Source organism: Anneissia japonica, unplaced genomic scaffold, assembly GCF_011630105.1.
Source record: "Anneissia japonica isolate Jap-2015-1 unplaced genomic scaffold, ASM1163010v1 scaffold287743_len2803612_cov181, whole genome shotgun sequence".
In the NCBI taxonomy this organism is placed as follows: domain Eukaryota; kingdom Metazoa; phylum Echinodermata; class Crinoidea; order Comatulida; family Comatulidae; genus Anneissia; species Anneissia japonica.
In genome coordinates, this window is record NW_022733259.1 from 1475451 (window position 1) to 1498994 (window position 23544).

Here is a 23544-nt window from a genome sequence, read left to right on the forward strand (position 1 = left end):
ATCTTATACCTTGTATTTTTCACACAATCACTTTTATATACATTTTTTACTTTTCAGTTCAAAATCTTGGTTGCTTAGACTGCAGTCATATATAATTTAGTTTTTAGTTTTTTTAATAGATTTCAATAAACCTTGAAAATACAAAACACTATTGTGAAAGAACAATTTTCAAAACTACATGTCAAAATTGCATGCTAAAAATACATGTAAAAATACATTATACAATAAAACCATTTTTGCAATAATATAAAAAAGAAATATTGTAATAAATATTCTAAATGGCCTAAAATAAAAATACTATACTAGCAAATACTTGTATTATGCTAAAACATTACTACTAAAAGAAATACAAGTACCACATTTAATTATTCAATATTATTCCAAGTGCCTAAAGCAATTATTTAACTGGCAATTAAAGCTAGGCTCCAGAGGAAAAAAACATCTTGATATGTTGTACAACTGGTTTCTCTAGGACACAAAAAGGGTGTTTCACCCCTTCCCACCCACTCCCCATCCCCCAATTTTTAAGTATTCAAAAATCTGTATCTCATTAACCATTCTTGAGTTTTTCCATCAAATATGCTTTTTGTCTTACGTTCAACACATCAATTTTTTTACCTCTGGAGTCTGGAACAAATTATGATGCTGAATAATATATTTAGATACCATATTTTGCTGGCTAATTCCCCCTCACATATTCATCGCACCCCCGCCCCTGTTCAAATTAATGCCTCCATCAGCCCCTCCCCCATTTTAAGACTTCTAGCTACACCACAGCAGTCATGTGACCTATGGTGGGACAAATTGTATGTCGACACACCAAGCAATTAACACTCAGAATAAAAAAATGCACAGCTTCTTCATGAGAGTTTCTGAGGCTGCACTGGTTGCACGTTGGTTAGAATACCTATAAATTACCATATTGACCCACAATGGTTTGCTTTTAAATGCTCCAAAGTATATAGAGTTATGCCTATGACTCTATAAAGTATTATTAATATAGTATTAGGTGCTGTTTTCTCCCCAAACTTTTAGTGGGACACACTCATATAAATCAATGTCAGATTTAATATTATTGTATAGTATTACAATTGTTATTTGTTTTAGTGTACTTTTTGTACTTTTTCTTAAATTTCAAGTTTGTAAATGTATGTGTTTTGGTATAGTGGTAATGGTTTGTTTTCCTTAACCTTAATGCCAGGGTTTTAATCCCTCACTATGCACCAATATGGTAGAACACTTAAGTATGAGGACCAAATGAAAGCGCTTTGTAACCAAAATGAAAGTTGATGTATAAAAAGCTCAATAACAATATGAAGATGAGAAAAACATATCTTTATATATAAATAGTATTACATAAAACAGCTTAATAATGCTATTCTAATACTTGATGAATTCTTCAAATACAATTCAATGAAGTGAAACCAAGTACATGTTTAAGTGTAGGCAATCAAGAAGATACACCGTACTTAATAACACCACCACACCGTACTTAATATTGTCAACAACCACGACAAAGAATAACAGCACAGATGGCAAATTTAAAATTTCCTGTTTTAACTGCGAAATTATAATAATGCGGTGAAAATTTTAATCCATTAAATGACATGGCAAAAACTTCCTATGTAACAATATATAACTGTAAAATAAAAATATTAATCAATAATAAAAAGTTTTCAAATCAATTTAATAATTTTATTCATATTAGTTTTAATGCTGACGGTATTTTATCAGTATTATCAAATATAAATTAACTATATCTAACCAAAAAAATATTACTGTACATTTTTTTTCTTTAATATCATCACCTTTATTATTTGAGTGTATACTACTTGGCTTCATAGCTCAGTTGGAAGAGCATCCTAATGGTAATTGGAAGATCTTGGGTTTGAATCCTGATGGGGAAGTATTTATCATCATCTATAATTAATATTTGTGTTCACACTCTCATACAACAAATTATCAATAGTATTATAACATTATATTTCCATTTTTTTTTTTTTTGGTTTCATGAATAATAATTACCATAGTATAAATTATTAATCAGTATCATAATTCTTATCCCTTCTTCAATATTAAAATACTGTACAACTTACAATGGATATTTATTGTAACTCATCAAAAAGATTTAGTTTCAATCATTTCATAAAAAATGCAAGTATTATTATTAAAGGAAACATTGAAAATTATTACCGCAATGAATTTTTTTTTTTTTTATTATTTCATTGTAAACGTGGCTAATTTCTTGTACGAGCGTAGCTCATGTACTGGTCTCTCCACCACTCTTGAATTTGTATTATTTACCTTTGGTGAAAGAAATAAATACTGAATACTGTATACCTTGAGAGTTCAAGTATAACAATAAAGTAGGAATGTAATACTACTTATAGTTCGATACTTAGCATACTCCTTTTAGGCAGGATATCATGCTGAGCCTGACCCACTTCACAAAATTACACAAATGCTATTAACTACCATAAAATTAAATAAATTTTCTATTATCAACCACTACAAACAAAAATTCTACATTACGAAATTATTCTAATTCTACTCCTGCAATGAATGTTAAAAATGTCTTCTTCCAATTAAAGACGGCTATAATTAAAAGAACCACTTTTCTGTGTGGTCCCAAATTAACATATGTATTTTATCTTTATTATTCTAATTAAGCTGCTATTAATGGAAACTCTGGCCTCAGAAGTGGCCTTTAATTAGAGGGAGTCCTGTATAAACAAAATAAACAGATTCAGTAGTAATATATATAAATATAAATATCATAAAATCATAAAAACAAACAACCAATTTTTATATTAATAATTAATTATTAGTATATATATTGTATCAATTTTTATATTCATAATTAATTACTGTATATTTTGTCTCAATTCTTAGATTTATATTCATAATTAATTTTTGTATATATTGTCTTAATTGTTACTGAAATTGTAAGGCTCACATACAATTTGGCTTTCTTGTGACCACTTTTTACATTGATGTTTTTTTTTTATAAAAATAAAGTGAAATGAATGAATGAACTTCACCAGTATTAGAATAACTTGAATTACTAGGTTAATTGTCAATTTTAGTGAAAATAATAACATGGAATATTTCATACCAACAATTCTGGTAAAGCTACCAACACAAAAAATGTTCGATAATTATTATTAAACTTAATCATTATTCTAAAATATAACTAAATACAGAAATAGAAAACACCCAGTGGTACCTACAATAATGTGGTGTGTCATGTAGTTTGCATCCTACCACAAAAAAAACATACAATCTCTGCACGATAGCTTGTAGGAAAATGCATTTACGCTGATAAACACACAAATGATGTTGCTCCAAGATTATACATACCTTGCCATACGTGTGTAATAGCTTCACAATTTATATAAATACATGTACAGTTCCAGTAATTTCCAGATCAAATTGTGACGTCGGTACGTTATTCCTCTGGCGTTCTCTAGAAGATCTCAACATGTTCTACACACTGTGCTGGCTGGCACACAAGTGACGAGAAACTGGCATTTAACTGGTATGATACTAGTAACTGCTACTTAGTATCTTGAGTGTAACTCCGCCTCATGACTACCGCGCGGTGTGTGACAATTAATGATGATGCGTAAAAAGCTGTTTAGTATTTGCAGGTAGGATTCTACTGTCTGCTTCATGTGATAGATATAGCAGCACGTGTAGGCATTATAAAATAATTTTTTATCTTTTGCATAAATAATTAGGCTGGCTTATATATGGTTAGTTAATTTATTTATTGTAAATTTTCTTAATGTCAAGGTCTTATTATCTGCTGTACATTTTATCTATTTACCTAAATTTTGTAAGACTTACAAGTTAAATATTTGAACAATGATAACAATAAAAATTAAATAAATATTGATGGTACTTCTTACTATACAAAATTCTACTGCAATGATGGTAATGAATATAAATGATAATGATAGTTATAACATATATCGCGATGATAATGATGACAATGACGATGATGTGATGATGACAACGATGCTGATAATGATGATGACAATATTGCTGATAATGATGATGACAACGGTGCTGGTAATGACAATGACAACGATGCTGATAATGTTGAATGTTGATGATGTTGGTGATAATGATGATGATGATGATGATGATGGCAAAAATGATAAAAATGATAGTGATATGGCAATGATATTTATGATGCCAATAGTAATCAAGCCAGTAATGATGATAATGATAGTGATGATGATGACGATGCCAATAATTATGATATGATGATGGACTAAACGATTTCCATGGTTGTCTGCACACATGACTTCCTCAAGATTAGACAACTGGGCTATGCACCTATACTCACGGTGGTGATGATCATAGTAATTCTAATGAAAAACGATAACGATATACCGATGATGGTGATGCTGATATGAGAATTATGAAGATAGTGATGATAATGAATAGATGACTATGATTATAACAATGATGAATATGATAATCATACTGATGATGACAATGATTCATTATTATAAATTATTATTATCATCAAGAATATACGTTCTCTTTATAGGTGTCGAAAATTTAATAGCTTACAGTCACAATTTGAGTATAATTTTGTGATATTTAGTTGTATTTCAAATTCTAGCATATATTTCTATTTATTTTACTATAAATATTATTTGCAATATAAATGTTACAAATCAGAAACTACATAATTAAATGTATTTCAATGTAACTCTTATGTTTTTTTTGTTTGTTTTTTTTTTTTCTTTCATTTTGGATTTCTTTGCTTCATCTTAAAAATTCAAAATAATTAAGCATATACAGTACTTGTTAAGTATAAAGCCTTCATTTCCTGAAAAAAAAATCATTTGTTTCTATGGTGATATTGCTAGAAAATAAAAACCCTAGTAGAAATAATTACAACACATACAACACACACTGTCCAATGAGAAACCATGGATACTTCTTTTCATCTGCCTCCTTCAACCAATCAGAAACGAGAACAGAAATATACCACACCTTCTACACTGCCTGAGCCAAGACTAGCAATAAATTATGTGTGTTGTACATGGTGTGAAATTATTATGTGACTAGTCTTAAACGATGCCATCACACCGATCTGTCCAATTGTTTGTGTTGTGTGCCTGTCAACCTAAACAAGATACATCACAAAAAGATATCACCACGATAGCCAAAATATAATTATTAAATGATTTATCACCATAGATATCATGTCAACTGTTATCAGTACTATAAAGTAAAACAAAGTTTTGAGTTGCCCATAAGTATGATTAACCCATAAGAATGATTAACCCAAAATCTTGAATATACTTCAAAAGAATATATTTTCTTTATCAAATATTAAACTTAATACTTATTTATTAGATTTTTAATTTACAGTATATATGGTTTTTTTTTTATACTTTATGTTGTGTGTGGAAAAGCCAAAAAAACCAACATTTTCACACTGCATATCAAATTCAATTTTGTTACTGAAAGTATTTGCAAATGACAGGTAAGCTAATCATTCAAATCTTACCCTGGGCGTTTGCCTGGTGGAAACTGTTGTACATACAACAGTGCATAATGTAGGAGATGGGCTTATACCTGAGAAACTATGGCATTGTAAAAATTTGTATTTCACTTTATTTTTTTTTCTATTTATTGTAATTCAATTTAATTTATTTTATGTGCTCATAACAATGTTGCTAATGTACTGAACTTTGTGAAAGACAGTGATAAACACATAAGAGTGTGTAACATGACAAAAAGCTTATGAAATGATTCATGGTAAGTATAATCGTCCAATTGACCCAAGTTTGAAAGTCCAGACTTAGTCTGGCCTTCCACTATCAGATACTATAATGTCAGACACGATATCAGGACAAATGCCAAATTAATAATCCTCGTTATCATGACAGGTAGGTATTTTAGTTATCTAGCAAGTGCATGTGGATGGCTGTATAGTACATCTAAAGGTCTGTCCAGACTAACAAATTTTATTTTGACAAAAACATGTGATATGCCTAAATATAGTCATATCATGACCATATAAAGGCACATCATGACTATATATGAGCATACAAAAATTTGATAATCAAGACAGAGCTTTAAAGCATATTATAGTACATCTAAAGTCCTGTCCAGACTCTCGAATTTTATTTGACAAAAACATGATATGCCTATATATGGTCATGATGTGCCTAAATATGGTCATGATGACATCACATCATAACCATATATAGGAAATCACGACTAAATATGGGCATACAAAATGTTGATAATCTGGACAGAGCTTCAAAGCACATACCTATAGAATTTGTTTCTTGTTACATGTAATTTGTGTTCTTTCATGTGTATAATGGTTTATACATGAACAGCATTTACAGTATACTGTAGACTTTAATAAAATCAATTTTTGGATCGAATTGCTTCAGATTGGATTTCAAGGCAAAACCAGGTGTACTGCAGTTTGTTTAATATCGACATGCAAACATAGCCAAATGAACAGATTTACATAAACCATTCAAATTCTATATCCTCGTGCAAACACGGCAAAATAAACAATCTATCATCTAAATTCTGATGTTTCATACTTGCAGATGATTAACTATATCATGTATGCAATTTATATTACAAAATACAAAACTGACTTGAATCTAAAATAAATTTTGACATAGATTTTTGTCTCCATGAATGTATCACAGTAATCAATATCCGAAAAAAAATTAGTGTATATACAGATGCACGCTGAACATTCTATTAGGGCCTACTGATGATTCAAAATCAATATTATCGTAAATTCTAAGTTTGTAGTCTGTGAATGGGAATTTGCCTAAATACTGTACAATTCAACAGTAATTGAGTTTCAATTTTCATTGGCTCTGGTCTTATAAATGTATTTAGCTTTATACTGTAGTTTGATTATAATATTTAGCAAAATAAATAATGAAATTAAAGTAGCTGAAGGTACAGACTACACAAAGTACTTAGAGAGAGGTCTAAAAATAGTGTGTTTTAATACTTTAGACTATGTACAGTATAGGGTATGTATCTTTATCAATAAACTGAGCATGTTGTTATAATGGTACTTGCCTTTCAACACCAAGGTCCATGGTTCAAATCCAATCAATAACCAGGATTTTATAAAAACAGATACATTAAAGCTTTATTACTTTTTTTCATGGTAAAACTATTTTAACCAGAAATTCTTTTGCAAGCCTATGCATAAAAGCATTAGAAAATTTAACATACAAATTTTTTACTTGTCTTACGCTGGCCATTAAAATGGCACTCTAAAAACCTCTAAATTATTATAATTATTACTATTCTTGCCATTATCATTATTAATATTATTAACATAATTAATACAGGAACAATTGTTTTATTCATATTGTTTTGTTAAAAAGCAATCATGCTTTTAAAAACAATAAATAGAATTACAATTGCTCTAAAAAGTATTTCCAATACAAAAATGTCTAGTAAATAGATTCTAATCATATCTTTATAAAACATTTATTGTATCAATCATATTACACTACTTAAAATTCTGTTCTGCTCGGAATTTGTTATGCTAAATATTCTATTATGAAGCCGAGCCGAGTATCAACACAAACATATACTTCAGATCCACTGACCTGCAAGAAATCCACATTTGGAGGAAATTAGAAATTGATGAGATATTCAGAAATTGCCAGCTGAATACGAGATTCAGGTGTATGGGTCACAGTGTAGCTATCTAGGTATTAAAAGCAATCACTATACTGAGTAATAGACATTGAAGTTGTAGCTTTCACGGCGCGGTGGCAAGCCTTGGCGGCAGGCCTTGTTTACAGGCCTTGATGGCAAGACTTATTGGCAAGGCTTGTTGGCAAGGCCTGTTGGCAAGGCCTGGTTGCAAGCCTTGGTGTCAAACCTTAGTATCAAGTTCTGGTGGCAAGCCTTAGTGGCAGGCCTTAGTGGCAGGCCTTGGTGGCAAGCTTCTGTGACAAGCCTTGGTCGCTAAATGTGTCAACATAACTTAATAGCTACAGTGCCAAGGTGTTTCCTTGGTGGCAATTAATGACAAGCTGTAGCTTGGTGGCAATTAGTGGCTGCTGTAGCTTAGTGGCAATTAGTGCCATACCAGCTTGGTGACTACTGCATTTCGCTCAGTGGTAATAGTGCCAAACCATAGCTTGGTAAACTAATAGTGCCAAGTCGTAGCTTATTGACTATTTTTTAAGTACAAAAACATAGATTGTGGCTACTTAGCTCAGCTATAGCTTATAGCCATTATAATACCAAGTTGTAGACTATCCTCACACCACTGAATTATTTATATTATCTTGCATACATACTTATAATAATAATACTAATTCCTCCTAATACAGGATAAGGGCAAAGCCAAGAAGGTACAAGGTTTCTGTATGGCCGCCCCAAAACATCAAACATGAAAGAAGAAAAAAACAAATAATGAAAGCAAACAATTACACACAGCGAAGACATCCTGCATAAATACACCACTTGAACATGGGTTCATACACATGACAATTTTTTAACACACATGAAAAAAATGGTTTGGTACTTTCGAAAACAGAAAATACATATTAACCATACTGTACTTACTGTAGCTATACAGAGCAATCGTTACATAAGCTTTTAGTGAGTGACTGATGGCTGACGGGCAAAAACTAGTAAGTGTTCTGCGCATCATAGTAGAGAGATAACGCAACAATCTGCTGCCCGGATGGAACTTTTTTACGATATAAAACAGAGGGCCTTCTTTACTAAACTACTACACTCTGCATTATCAGTGTCTTTCATGCAAGTCCATGGTATTAATAAATCACGGCAAAATTTTAGGAACAATTAGTCATCTCATTGTCAAACATGAATATAATTAGCAATAATAAACCATCATATTAAGCAAATGATGATCTCTTGTGAATTATAGGCAAATCATTTTAAACTAGAACCGTCACTCCATGAGTATATATACCGGCACTGAGCCTGAACACCGAATAATGCATGCAGTGCGTTCATGTGTGAGATAAAGCGATTCTATTATTTTCTTTTATACTTGAGGTGAATTTTTTGAATTTCTGTGGTCTTCAACTTGTCCGTTGACATTGTTACTGCAAAATTTAATCGCATCGTCCTTAGATCAATATGTACCAATCCACATCAGTACCAATCCAAATGAGTATATACCTGCCCTTTGCCTGAATACGGAATAACGCATGCACTGCGTTTATGGGTGAGATACACAAATCAGTGGTGATGTTGGTAGTCTATGAGAGGTTACTTACCTGGATAAACCGACAATATGTGATTTTATTTTTATACTCAAGGTGAAATTTTTCAAATTTCTGTGGCCTTGACCTTATTCTTTATTTTTTAAAATTTAATCACCTCTTTCTAAGCTAAATATGTACCAATCCACTAAATTTTATGATCCATTCATTAGTTTTTGCTTATATTCTGCTAACAGACAAACAGATGGGCGAACAGCGATGAATAACCTCCTTGGAGGAGGTACAGTAATTAGTAGTGTTTTCGCCGCATGATTTTAACCTTAATGTTAACGGATGACATCATAATTTATTCATCATGCGTTGCGGAGTAAGTTAATTTCAGGACTTTTATGTGCTTGACATATGCTAGTTACGAGTTAGCGCATGCGTATTTCAATTTGTTTGCAAAAGGGGTGGAACTATGGCATTGAATGTTGGGTACGAACGTTAAAGTTAAGGTTAACATCGTGCGGTGAAAACTACCTAATAACAGATGACAAGGAGCTTGATAATGATCTGTACGGACGTGTTACCAGCAATTCCATGTTAGTGCTAACATGGAGTCTTTAAAGGGGAATGCATGGTTTCTGAAGCTTGATTCCATAAAATCGCTACACGCTATCGCCGACAGCTTTCGGTGATGCTGATTGGTCGGATAGGGCTCATGGAAATCTCCAAAAAATTGTAACAGGCTCAAGGACAATCTTACAAGCAAGCCAGCAGAATAATCAAAACTAACTCACTTCGCCGAATTTTCAATGATTGCATGTTTTTTTACTACTGTTTTATTATCAGTTTCGCTGAAGATTTTAGTGTCATAGGTATCGCCATCTGCAGCAATATACAATAAAATGTGTTAAAGAAAGTTCATTAAACCAGATCTCCCTAAATGACTTCTCACTCACAATGTGTGAAAGCGGAACCAAAACCTTTTATAGACTGGCCTACCAATTCAGATATATCCCATTCTCCTTTTCTTTTGATAAAAAAATATGATGCCTAGGAAACAAAGCGAGTGATGAGCGCAAAACGAAAGCACGCTCTTTAATACGCCACTATGCCCGTCGCAGAACAATACTATCTGCAACATGAAATCACTGTAACTGCTTCTAAAGAACATTCATCTTAGAATTATGGATTAATGAGGTTTATATTATCATGATGTCAAGCATGAAATTGGAGCAGCGTTGTGGAAACGTGCAACTTGAATTTCTCTTTTGTTATACACCATCACAGATGGTGGTATATTAAACCACAAGATTAAAATTCAATGTATAATATTTGAAAATAACTTAGAATTTATCAGTAAAAAATACTAAAACTTTGAAAGAATTTTTTTACACATATATTTAGTCATAATGTCATGAGGTACATACATCAAGTCTAAATGCATGTGGTGAAGCTTTAGCTTTGAAAAAAGGTTATAATAGTTCAAGTCTAAGGCTGATCACTTGTGTCCTTATAGACAAAGTACTTTATCCACAGTGTTGTCTATCTTCACCTAGTAAGGACTAAATCGCAGGATATAATGTTGAGGGCCCCTTGGAATCAGCTCACGCTGGAAGGGTTTAATTTTTAAAAATAAACAAATAAACAAATAAATAAATACAATGTAGTATTTTGTACATATATATTTTTGTACATATATATTTTTAAATATAAATTTTATTGATTGGCCTATTTTACTTGAATATTTTATGCAACTTTAATTTATGTTCTCATTGGCATCGGAGAGCCACTAGACAGTGATTCAGTTAACTTTTTGGCAATCCTGTCTGCCCAACTGAGTGTTGTTTTTGCTCTCAGTTATCTTGTGTTTGTCAATTTTATTATTTTTTTTACAAAATAAATGAAATGAAATAAAACATAAGAATTGGTCTCTGCCCTAAATTTACAACATTCTCTAGTATAAGCCCATTCCTTGTACACAAAACTGAGCTAATTTTGGGATGGGCTTATACATGAGAATCCCCTTTAAAAAAAAAGAAATTACGATCCCTTTTTAAAATGATAGCAGGTCCTGTAAATTTCAGGGATGGCCAATAAAAAACTAATGTTAAAGCATTGCACAACTAATTTAAAGCCAATGTTTGGTTCTTTTTCTGAAAGCACTGTATCTCATTTTGTTTTCAATAATTTTATTTCTTCTTATTATGTATGGCTTTGCATGGCCTTGATGAAAAACACCCATGGGTGATTCAAGTGTCTCCGTCTGTAAAATAAAGTATATTATTATTCCTATTATTATTTTTTGTATATTAGTCAACTGAACCCTCATTCAAATCATACTTTGGGCTTTTGCCTGAATAAAAGTAGGGGTTGGGTTTATACCTGAAGTAGATGTTTACCTGAAGAACTACACTACTCAGAATATATGGTACAGTACATTTATAATATACATCCAATAAACAAGAGTAATATGTACCATTAGGCCCAATAAAAAAAATTATTAGTTTATTACCCTCACGCGCATGCCTTCTATGGTACTGGAAAAAAAAATTGTTGAAAAAATTATTTTTTTGAAAAAAAAATTTTTTTTTGGAAAAAATTTTTTTTTTTTTTTTTTTTAATTTTATTTATTTATTTTTTTCATTTATTTTATTAAATAGTTAAGTAAATATTGTGTGTTAGGCCCAATAAAAAAAATTATTAGTTTATTACCCTCACGCGCATGCCTTCTATGGTACTGGAAAAAAAATTGTTGAAAAAATTTATTTTTTTGAAAAAAATTTTTTTTTTTGGAAAAATTTTTTTTTTTATTTTTTTTTTATTTTATTTATTTATTTTTTTCATTTATTTTATTAAATAGTTAAGTAAATATTGTGTGCATTATCTAAATCATGTTTTACTTTGAATATCAATGTACCAGCAAACAACCCAAGGGTAATATTTGGCTTTAGCAAAAAAAAATTTTAAAAAAAAGCCTCCCTCCCTTATCACTTTTCCTGCCCAGATAGGGTGATAAACTAATATTTTTTATAGGGCCTTAGGCCAGACTTATTTATGCAATGTATAGCGAACCTGCTGCCGGCAATAATGATTTCATATAAAAATATAATTTCATTTTTGGCAAGTTAGTGCACTTGCCTCCACAAAAAAAAAGGAAATTTCCAGAAGAAAAAAAAATAAAACTCTTTTTTATACACCCACTGCTGCCTTGAAATCTATAAAAATAAGGTTATGTATATTTCTTCATACAGGTAATTATATAAATTGAAAGTATATAACCATCCCATTACTACACTGTTTACATTCACCATTAAAATTTTATTTTTATTTTTTCCTCTATCTGGGAAATTTTTGGCAAAACTATTTGCTAAATAAGAAAACAAGATTTTGTTTCCGCCTCATCTGTCGATCTATGCAAAAACAAGGTAAAAAAAAAAAAATTCTCGCCTTAAATGTATTATTTCCCTAGTTCCTATTTTAAGCTCCAAAATCATTTCAAAACAAAGAGGTACTAAACAGTTTCGATTTCATTTTCTCCTTTCAGTTCCATATTATTTTATTCTTATTATTTAAGTTGTTGAATTTAAGCCTTATCTAAAGTTTATTTCCTGGTTCATTATTTATCCTTTTACAAAAGTACACATGCTATATTTCATCTATCTGACAATATGTTAAAAACCTACACTGTAAAAACTCAAATAGAAGCCCACTGGGCTTAATCTCGAGAAGCAGCCCATCTCGAATTGGAGCACCCTCTTGAAGTTTGCAAACGCAGAATTGAAAAGAAGCCCATCTCAAAAATAAGCCCATGGGTTTCTTTTGAAGATAGTACAGTATATACACTGTACATGAATTTCAAAGAAACAAAAATAAATTTAAAACATAATTTGTTTATACAGTAATTTGAAACTGGCTAATAGGCTCTATGATACAAATTGTTGAAAATGTTATAGTAGCCCTATTTAATGTTTTATAGAAGTAGATTCCCAAAATTTACAGCATTCAATTTGAAAAGCCCCCCACCCCTTTACTTTGCCAAAGCAGCCTCAAAAAGAAGCTCATTTCGAAAAGAAGCCCATCAAAATTTCGCAAAACAAGAAGAAGCCCAAGGCTTCAATTTGAGGTTTTAACGGTATAATAATATTAATACAGGGATTTATATCTCACATTTTACCAGGGGATACATGGCACTGGCAATGTTATTATTATATACAATGATTCATAGATCATATGATTCAAAATAGAATAAACATCCAAGGTCAGGGCAAAACACGATGAATTATACGTTCTTGGAAAGACTAGACTTTGGAAAACCACTGTGAAAAACATTAACAGACCAATTTTTTCCATCTGTGGTCATGGATGGTGGATTCTTTTGTTTTTCCGCCCCTATTTTTTTCATTGAGTTAGGGGCGGGTGGAAAAGGGCAAACAAACAATTTTTTTATATTGCCCTAACCTTTGTAAAGAAAAAAGCTTTTTTTATTGCCCTAACATTAAATTTGTAAAGAAAAAAGCTTTTTTAATTGCCCTAACATTAAATTTGTAAAGAAAAAAGCTTTTTTTCCGCCCCCATTTTTTTCAGTGAGTTAAGGGCGGGTGGAGGAAGGCAAACAATTTTTTTTTATTGCCCTAACATTAAATAAGGTGGAAAAAGGATTAGAGCAACCAAAAAGACAAAGATTAGTGAATTTGGTAGTGTATCTGTATTCTTAACAAAAGCCTAACAGAGGCTGAGTAAAGTTTGAGAATCAAGTATTATTTTTATGGCATAATTATAATAAATATTAAGTAAAGTAAGTAATGTCTATATGCTTATGTTTTCTCATGTGAAGACTATTCCTAGTAGAGGCTCAGTAAAGTTGAACACTCATCTAAATTATCATTTTTATGGCATAACTAATAGATTACAATACAAATCTTATTCTGGAATGCTCATTTCAATATAATTGATGTACTTGTCTCCGAAGAGGTCCGGATTTAGTCCAAAAAAAATGTAACCAAATTACAAAAAGAACAAAAAATAAAAGAAATGATAAAAAATGTAATAACAATTAGAATATAATATATAAATGAAATTAAGACATTTCAAAAATCAACTGGAAGGTCATTTCAACTAGAACATTGATGTTCGGTATCGGAAAGTTCTCTTACCTTGCGTATTTAATATACAGTATAAGTATTAAATATAAATATTATTTAAAGTAAATTTTAATGTTAATACCTATGTTTTTTCATGCTTAATATATGCAAAAACTATGCAGATGTGAAAACAGATGATTTATGTTTTGTGAATAAATATAAATAACATCATAATTATGAATACCAGTTAAAAAAAAAACGTTCAGAATGCAACAATTTGTAGTTTATTCTGAATACGTTTGTCCATCAGCAAAGATGTGTCAGAATGGAATAGATAAAAAGCTGAAAACTCTGTAAATAAAGAGTAAATAAATATTGGAATCATACACACTATCTTACCAATAACGTTTATTATCCAACAATATGCATCTCCACGTTTCCTATTCTATTATATCCGGCTTTCACTTCACTTCTCTTTCGCAGTATTTGTAAAGGACAGGAAACAAATTTAAAACAACACTTGCTTCATAGATTGCACTTAGCTTTTATGAGAGTTCACTAAAGGTACTCTCCCTATGTCAAATGTCTGTTTTTCCCAATGTAATCATGTGAAAAATATTTTGAAATACAGAAACCATCAATAAATTCAAATTTTAAGTGGTACACCCACTGTCCTTAGGCAGCGGAGGTGGGGAACTGCAGAGAGTCCAGATAACCAAGCATCTCAATAATGCCTAGCAAATAACACTGAGATATTCTTCATATAATTTCTTTGTTCATATAAAATGTTTAACATCTTGGTGGCAGCACTCCAACTTTTCTTAACAAAACAGCATGCGTCGTCGTGTATCTATCATTAATCTTGTACACCGTTCTACTATATACCATTAGATTTATTGCAAATATATACATTTACTCAATGATATTAGATAACGCTGTTTATTGTAAATTATTTATCTTGTACTGTATCTATTGTATTGTACTGTTCTTATATACTGTTATCTAATCCAACAATTTTTTCTGACTTCTGTATTTTTAAGATTGTTAAATGTACTATAGTTCCTCTGGTATTAGCCATCCCCCTTGAACACAAAATTGGGCCAATTTTTGGAAGGGGTGGGCTTATACTTGGGAAAATTTCCTTTTTAATCAAAAGGTAAATTTTCAGCAAGGCTTTTGTATTCAAAGCCGATTTTTTATTTTTGTTTAATAGTATTTTTAAAAGTAAATCTAAGCTACTCATTTAAATCATAACCTGGACTTCTGCCTAAACAAAGGTTGGTATGTAAAATTGGGCATCAAGTAGGGATTGGGCTTATTTATAACCGGGGGGGGGGGGGACTACGCTATTTAACTATAAATTTAGAAGAATATATGATCCAGAAGGCACTAATAGCAACATGGTATTATTACAATTCATTGTGAATTTTTGGTGTCTTTGTACTATGAATTTGACTTTTTAGTTTAATGAATTTTATAATGTAATCATGCAATTCAGTTACTAGCAATTGCTATTTTTGGAATAAATTGAATTGAAAAATAATCACTTAAGTCTGCAATGCAAGACACACCTGAAATGTAACAAGTATATTCTGATAATAAAAGAGTACAAAGTATTACATCATATTGTTTTTGCGAGTGATACTACAGACAAAATGAATGTGGCCGAAAACACCTGCTCTGTCCAATTCCCGCACTGATGTCAATTCAATAATTTTGTCCTGTTTCTGCCCTAAAGCATTTTAACATGTAACCTACAGTAGCAGCGAAAATCCGGGTGAATGATGGTACATCCAATTATATACATCCTTCTCTTTTATACATTTTCTTCCCCTTGATAATGATGTAAATTAGATCAGTTAAGTCTTCAAATATAATGCAATCAAGGATAAACAAATTTCATGTAAAAAAAAAAAAAAAATCTGTTATCGTAGATCTCTTGTATTATACAACCATGAATGTTGGTTGTGTTGGTCATAATTCAGAAATTCATGTACTAGTTAATCATTTTTAAAAGGGTATGAACCGTGGTAAATTAAGATCAATTAAGCCTTCAACAATATGAACCGTGCCGAATTTAGGTCAATCAAGTGTTCAAATATAATGTAATTATGGTTAAACAACTTCATACCAAAAACAAAATCTGTCTTAGAGCTCTCGTACTATACAATTTTTTCTGAGAGCACCCATTTCAAACCAATAGATTATTTTCAAAAGGGTATAAAACGGGCCGAATTTAAGAGGGACATGGGAGCACACAAGTTCCCCGCATGAAGTTTGTACCCCAAATACCCTACATTGGAAGTTTGTTATTAAGCATAAAAAATTACACAATAGTTAAAACCCCACCGCATCCCACTTTGTTTTACTTGCTCCCTTCTCATATTTTCATCGAACTCGCCCCTTACCTGTAGTATTTAGGTATGAACTGCAAATGCACTTGTAGTATGAATTACTTATCAAAATGAACAGTGGCAGATCCAGGAATTTTAGATAGTGGAAAGGGGGGAAGGGGGCAGGGAGGAACTTCCACCGATGGAGAGTCTCAACCACCTAAGCCGACCATGGTGGTGGCTGAGTAAGAACATTTATTAGCCCACCTCTAGATGGCCGGAAATGGCACTCTCAGACTTAATTTTAATACAACCTTTTTTTTTTCTTCATCTTTTTTTTATAGTTTTGAAAAAATTTGGACAAGGTGGAGACACTCTGACCTGCTGCGCCCCCCCTTTCCCCCGAATACACCCATGATTTTAAAATTGCATGGTTGAGAACAACAGAATTATCCAAGTGTCATAGAGTTATCCTTTTCACGGTGTGAAGGAAGATTAAATAACTCTTAACTTCTGATCCTCGGGGAGACAAGATTCAAGGAATATTCTGTTAAGGTAATTGAAATGTCTAATGTAATCGTGAAAATGTTAGAGAATGTACAGTACATTATAATTTGTTATAACTATTACTGAATAATTTCTTCAATAACTCCCTTGCATTCAAACAAACTATAAAAAAAAGAGCATAGAGAACCAAATATAAAATGTGTATTATATACCGTATTTATTCAAAAAATACACCCCCACCCCAAAAAATACCCCCTCCAGATCTTCATTTGGAGTAAATGCCTCCCTCCAATAGATATCCCAAGCCATAAATTTATTTTTTCCTTGATTAAATGCTTTCCACCACCTCCCTCTAAATAACTGTAAACAAAACTCTGTAAGCAACATTGTTCTCAACACATTCTATTAATGTACTGTATTCTCCAGTAGAATTAAATGTTTTTCAACCTGGTATATATAATTATATAAAAATTGTATTATTTCAACATGTAAAATCATCATGAATTTAGTTTGATATATTGCTATAACATCAAATTTTAATCATAAACATACAGTATATGTTAATTGTTTTAGTAAAAATCCATTTTAGTAAATTTTGTCAGCAGGCCACCAATTTTAATAGCAATTAAGAAATAGTTTTCTTAACAGTAGATTTAAGACATTTAATAAAAAAAACATTTAAAATACAGAAGAATAAAGATATTGCAATAGTGTACTCTTTTTATTTTAGCAACAACAATATATCTAGATTCTAATTGAAATAGGATACTTAAATTAAAATTTAATACAACTGGACTTCCTTGATTCAAAACAAATTTTTGTCTCCTCAGCTGGGCAGAAAATAGTCCAGAAATTGTTTGATTGGCCACATCCAAACCCACTTCCACGATACCAAATTTCTTTGTTCTTTCAACATTTTAGATTTAGATTTCTTTATTTTGTTCAAAAGGAATTTACTGTTCATTAGATGCAAAAATACATTGCAGAAAAAAACATACTAAGCAACTTTAAAAAACACTAAAATTGTATACTAAAAAGTATACAATTTGTTTATAGGCTAATTCAATAAGTTTAATGAGCCCAATGGCTGCTTTCAAAACTGTTTATAATAAAGTATAGTACAAAGAAATTATGTTAATGCTTAGTTTTGCAGGTGATGGATTTTAACCATCATTTATTAATCAATAGTTGTTTAAATTTTATAAGATCGTTTTTAAAGATTTCTGTGTGGCAAATCTTTGTAAACCTAGATGGTCACTCACTGCATCGTAAGACGGTCACACAACGATTCCAACTCCACGCCCTGTGGGCGCTAAACAACGCGATGCCATTTGCTGATTGTTGGTAGCAGTCTTAACAGATCATCATAAAAAACAACCCGTTGCACGCTCGTCGCTGTGTTGCGTTCTTCATAGAATCGCGTCGGCCGACAACCATTGAGCACAGCAAGTGCCTGGCTTTAAAGTCTAAATCATAATACTGCTTATTTTAAATAAGACAGAGACTAAAACAGTTCAGATTTTTACTACCTAGCAATTAATTCTAAAGTCTATGTAAGGTATAAATGGTAAGAAAAATTTTTCGTATTCTTTTCTTGCTAAATTAAAACAGCAGACTTAATCACTTGTGGCATATCCCTCCACAAAACAAACATAAAGACAAATGCTTTACATAACCTCAGTCTCATTATGAGGCTTTGGGAGTGGAGTTGTTTTGGTTTGGTTGTGAGAAATATCCAAGGCAAGCATCTAACACTATTTAACTCCACTACAATTGTAGTTTTCACATAACTTGCCTATTAATCTAAAAACTTACACTTGCATTTCAACTTGTAAATTTTAAGAAAGACATTAAAAAATTCATCTTAATTTGTATTTTATTGTAATATTTTAAGTTGGCTAAACAATAAAGAATAAAATAATAATAATAATAATAATAATAAATTATATGGCACCAGAAATAAACTACACATCATATGAGCATGAGCATGAACATCAACAACCATAACAGTAGGCATAGCCACAAAATACAATTGAAAAAAAAATTAATTTCCAAATACAGCTAAACAGATTAAAATTTTGAACACCCTAGGGATGAATAAGCTAGGATGACGACTATACTTACAGGAATTGACAGTTCATGCCACTTAATAAGTTTTGAGAGAGGTCAATGACCCTTCTATTCCATAAGTTTAATTTATACAATATGTATTACGTCAACAAAACTTTGGGATCCTAAGAATAGTTAATGTGATTTCAAGTCATGCTCCAGAGGTAAAAAAGTTTTTTATATATGGATTGTACAAATGAATTTTATCTAAGACACTCTATTTTTATCTAAGAAGAGTGTTTTACGATAAACTGGGGAATGGTTAAAAAGAAACAATATTGTTTTGCTATTATTGATTGATTGATCTGATTATCTATTTCTGTTTAACTATATATTTATTATTGATTATAAAGTCTGGCTTGGCATAAAAATACAAGCCATCATCTAACAGCAATTGATTAACTACAACATTTTGGCTAGACCTCCGTGAATACTCAACAACTACAATATAGGCCTAACATTACACTTATGCCAGACTGTCAAGTTTTATTCACAAAAACCTGTGACACGCTTAAATATTGTCAAGATGACATCATACATAATGACCATATATAGGCACATCAAGACTATACAGCATAAGAGCATATAACAGTTTTTTTCAAAGAAAATTTCTTAATCTCAACAGTAAATTTCCTACTTATTTTGGTAAAGCTTACTGCATGTTTTTTTTATCATGAATAATGTAGGACCCATGTTGTACACACGCTCAGTGGCTTAATGTCTCTTATGGACAGCAGTGCACTATTACCTGTGCCTGTATATCACAGGTAGAACCTTCTTCCCTTCTAATCTCAGGGTCCTGGGTTCAATTCCTGTGACTTTTTTCTCACGACTAAAAACAACTCAATTCCCTACAGTAAGCCTCAAAAGGAGACTTTGCTTATTAGGGAATCACATTATTTCATTTATTTAAGATGGCCCCTGAATATCTGTGAATCTTCTAAGATATTCTGAAAGGGTCACCTCTATAAATATGGTATTTAAAAAAAAAAAAGTTTGATAAAGCCTTCCAGTTGAAACACATGGAGAACAAACACACGAGTCTTCCAGATATTGTGACGGCTTCTGGCACTTCCGCAAGAATCTCCCAGAAAAAATAAATTCATAATAATTGCGTGTTCTTTACTACTTCCAACTTAGGACCCCTGTACTCACAGTGGCTGCGACGAGTTTAGCAGATTTAGTTAAGCACTTGTGTCTTCATTGTTCAGTTTATAATAATGCTTAAACCATTGTCCCAGTTTTATCAAAATGCACTATGTTCACTGAATATAATCATGCAGAAGCACAAGTAATTACACTTTTCAATGTACTTTAACAGCCCTGGGCATTTATTTCTGTACTTAAGAGAAATTTAAAATTTAAATACAATAGAGCAGTACTTGGAAATATGAATTTCTAATAAATTGCATGGTTATGTTTATCTAAAGGAACATGTTTTCTCAATGTATGGTACATAATTCTTTCTTTAGTTTGCAGCCCAAAACTTGGATGTTATGTCATGGTTTTTATATTATACCCAAAATATGTTCTCAATTTCTTTAAAAATATACCCTACTTCCAAATTTGGATGAATTTCATACCCTAAACACGCAATGTATGTATTTTAAGTTTGTTGAACTGGCAAACTCTGAAAAATAGATGGAGAGACCAATTATTATTTTTAACTTTTAAATGCCTTCAAGGACTTTCTCCCTCCTATTTAATTAATATGTTTGTTTTCCTTGAAAATGATAAAAACACTAGAAGCCAGACAAATAATCATCTTGTAGTTCTACAATGGAACATATTTCCTTGACATATGTTCCACTGTAGTTCTACAATGGAACATATGTCAAGGAAAACAAACTTTTCATTACCGTGCATCCATGAAGTGGAACCAACTACCTAGCAATATAACTAAGGGATTTCCAGAATTTTAACCAATACACATTTAAAAATGCTCTGAATTAATTGGTCTCTCCTCTATTTTTGTGATTAGTCCTCTACTTTTGTAATTAAGTCATCTATTTTTGTAATTAAGTCCTTTGTTTAATTTTCCTAAATTTTTCTTTTCAATTTTTCAATTTTTGTATTTTATGTTATGTAACTGGACCACAACGAAAACCAGTGCCTTTGCATTGAGCGTGCCATCCAGTATAACAAAAGTTAAATAAAAAAATAAACATGCCTGATTAAACATGCAATGTATGTGTTATACTGTACCTGATTACAAACAAAAAATTCTTTAACACTTTTTTGGTCTCCCACATGCGTTTCTGAGGTCAAGATGATAGACCTTTCCGGGGTTTTAATTGTATAGTAAACCCTGAAAATGTACCTCAGAACCATTGTCACAGTTCTTAATCTTTTTCTACTCCAACACCTATTTATTTAAAGATGGTTATGAGCAAAGGTACAAAGGAGCCATAGTCAAATCTCCTAGAAGATGAAGTTTTTCTACTCACAGTTGAAAAATCCTGAATTAAAATTTACAGAATAAATAATTGCGCCTTTGTTTCTGAATATTATATTTTGTTGGCAGCAGCTGGCTGAAAACGTCTTACCGGACCACTGAATGCAACTTAAACTAAACTACAGTACCAATAGTACCTTGTTGCTCTAGGCTCTAACAAAGAAATTAATAGTAAACAGGAATTAGCCTATCACATACAGTATATAGCACTGCTAACCACAGATTACATAAAAGAACGTTTGATTGTAAAGTTGCTGAGATACTCTCTACTTGGTAGATGTTTATCTTAGGCCTACCAATTGACCACATTAATTCTAGCTCAATTGGGACTGGTTAACAAGCTATTTATTCTCAGAGCTGTCAATTGCGCAGTCTGGTTTACAGTATGGTAAAATAAATATCTGTAGTGTAGTGGTTTAAAGGTGTGACCAGGGGTGTGATACAATAGTAATTAATGGTGGATATTACCTGCCAAGTTTGATTTATTCACCTTAAAAAACAACCACCATGTGTTCAATTCAATAAAAAACATAAAACAAGTTTTACGGTGCATCCAAAATACCTTAATACAAAACAAAATATAAAAAATAAAACTTAATTGTAAAACTAAAAGTATGTTAATCTACAGTAAAACAAATATTTAAACCATATTTAGCATGGTTATAGTACAGGGAGATGATTTGATTGGAAAAAAAGGATGTAGTCACCGGAAACAGCAGGGGTGGAGACACAGTTATGGGAAAAGTATGATGAGGAAAACAGCAGGGTTGAGAAACAGGGTAAACACCAAAGTAAAGAAGAATAAAAAAACAAATTTACTCCCAAAATCTGCACCTTTGGCATCCCCTCCCCACTGAAAATTACACTTAATTATTAAATATAATCTCAGACACATAACATTATCTTACTTTATAATTAGATCCCTTACTTACATCCCCATTAGCCTGTCCCTTCCCCCAATTCAATAATTTTATATACTGTGTGCTACTGATTTTGTTAACCCTTACCCTCTGCATCCACAGCTTTTTATATAAAACCTCCTAGGAAAACAGGCCTTGACAGAAAATTAGTCCAGGGATCCAGAATAACATTGATAATGATGATTAAAAACATTAAGATAATATTAACAACAATCAACAAATGTTTGTTTATTATTAATAATATGTAAACTAATATCAATGATAATAACAAAACTAACAACATTCATCAAGTAGAATGGGTAAGCGGTAAAGCAGGGGTATCGCCGACTACAGCCTGAACATCGGCACTAGCTGAAAATATTCCCAGATAAGGACTTAAATGAATGTCCAGTGGCTCATGTGCACCCACTGCATCTTTCAGCAGAGTAGGGGTTACCCTGATTCTATGGTTCTTTTCAGCCCGTCATTGTGCAATGATGTGATGCCTCTTTACGGCGTGTAGGTAGTCACATCAGGGGAAGTGCCAGCAGGGGGGCTTAAGTCCCCCATCGGTCTGGTCAAGTTCCCCCCTCCCCAATCGGTCTGGTCAAGTCCCTCCCCCATCGGCCAAAGCTCGTCGGGCAGTCTGACCTAAAAAAAAAAAAATAGGCCTAGTTTTCCCATCCCACTACTGTATTGCCTATGCCAAGCCAAATCTGGATCAGCAATCACTTTGTCTGGGTCTGATCAGTCAAGCAGAACATAACAATGGTGAATCGACCATTTATGGCCATCAGGAAGTCACAATTTTCTTTTTTAATCTCGTTTTGGGAGGAGGGGAACCCCCCACCCATACCCATCCCCGGCTGCTGCGCGCTATAGTTACACCCATAAATACTTAGCGCCCCCAAGTCAGACATCTTATCCCCCCCCCCCTCAATT

At 31.9% G+C, this 23544-nt stretch overlaps 1 protein-coding gene across 5 annotated transcripts in view; it reads right to left on the reverse strand.

Moving 5' to 3' along the window:
* The window catches only part of LOC117116026 (ras guanyl-releasing protein 3-like), a 74721-nt gene that overhangs the window by 49114 nt on the left and 2063 nt on the right, over positions 1 to 23544 (reverse strand). The window contains exon 1 of one of the 5 annotated variants that reach the window (XM_033259963.1): positions 21696 to 21798. The exons of 2 other annotated variants lie outside the window; for them this stretch is intronic. The gene's annotated coding sequence lies outside the window, so the exon portion shown is untranslated. Of the gene's footprint in view, positions 1 to 3360; positions 3531 to 14698; positions 14719 to 21695; positions 21799 to 23544 lie in introns of those variants that run through there. 2 more of the 5 variants (XM_033259964.1, XM_033259962.1) reach the window with 2 other exon arrangements.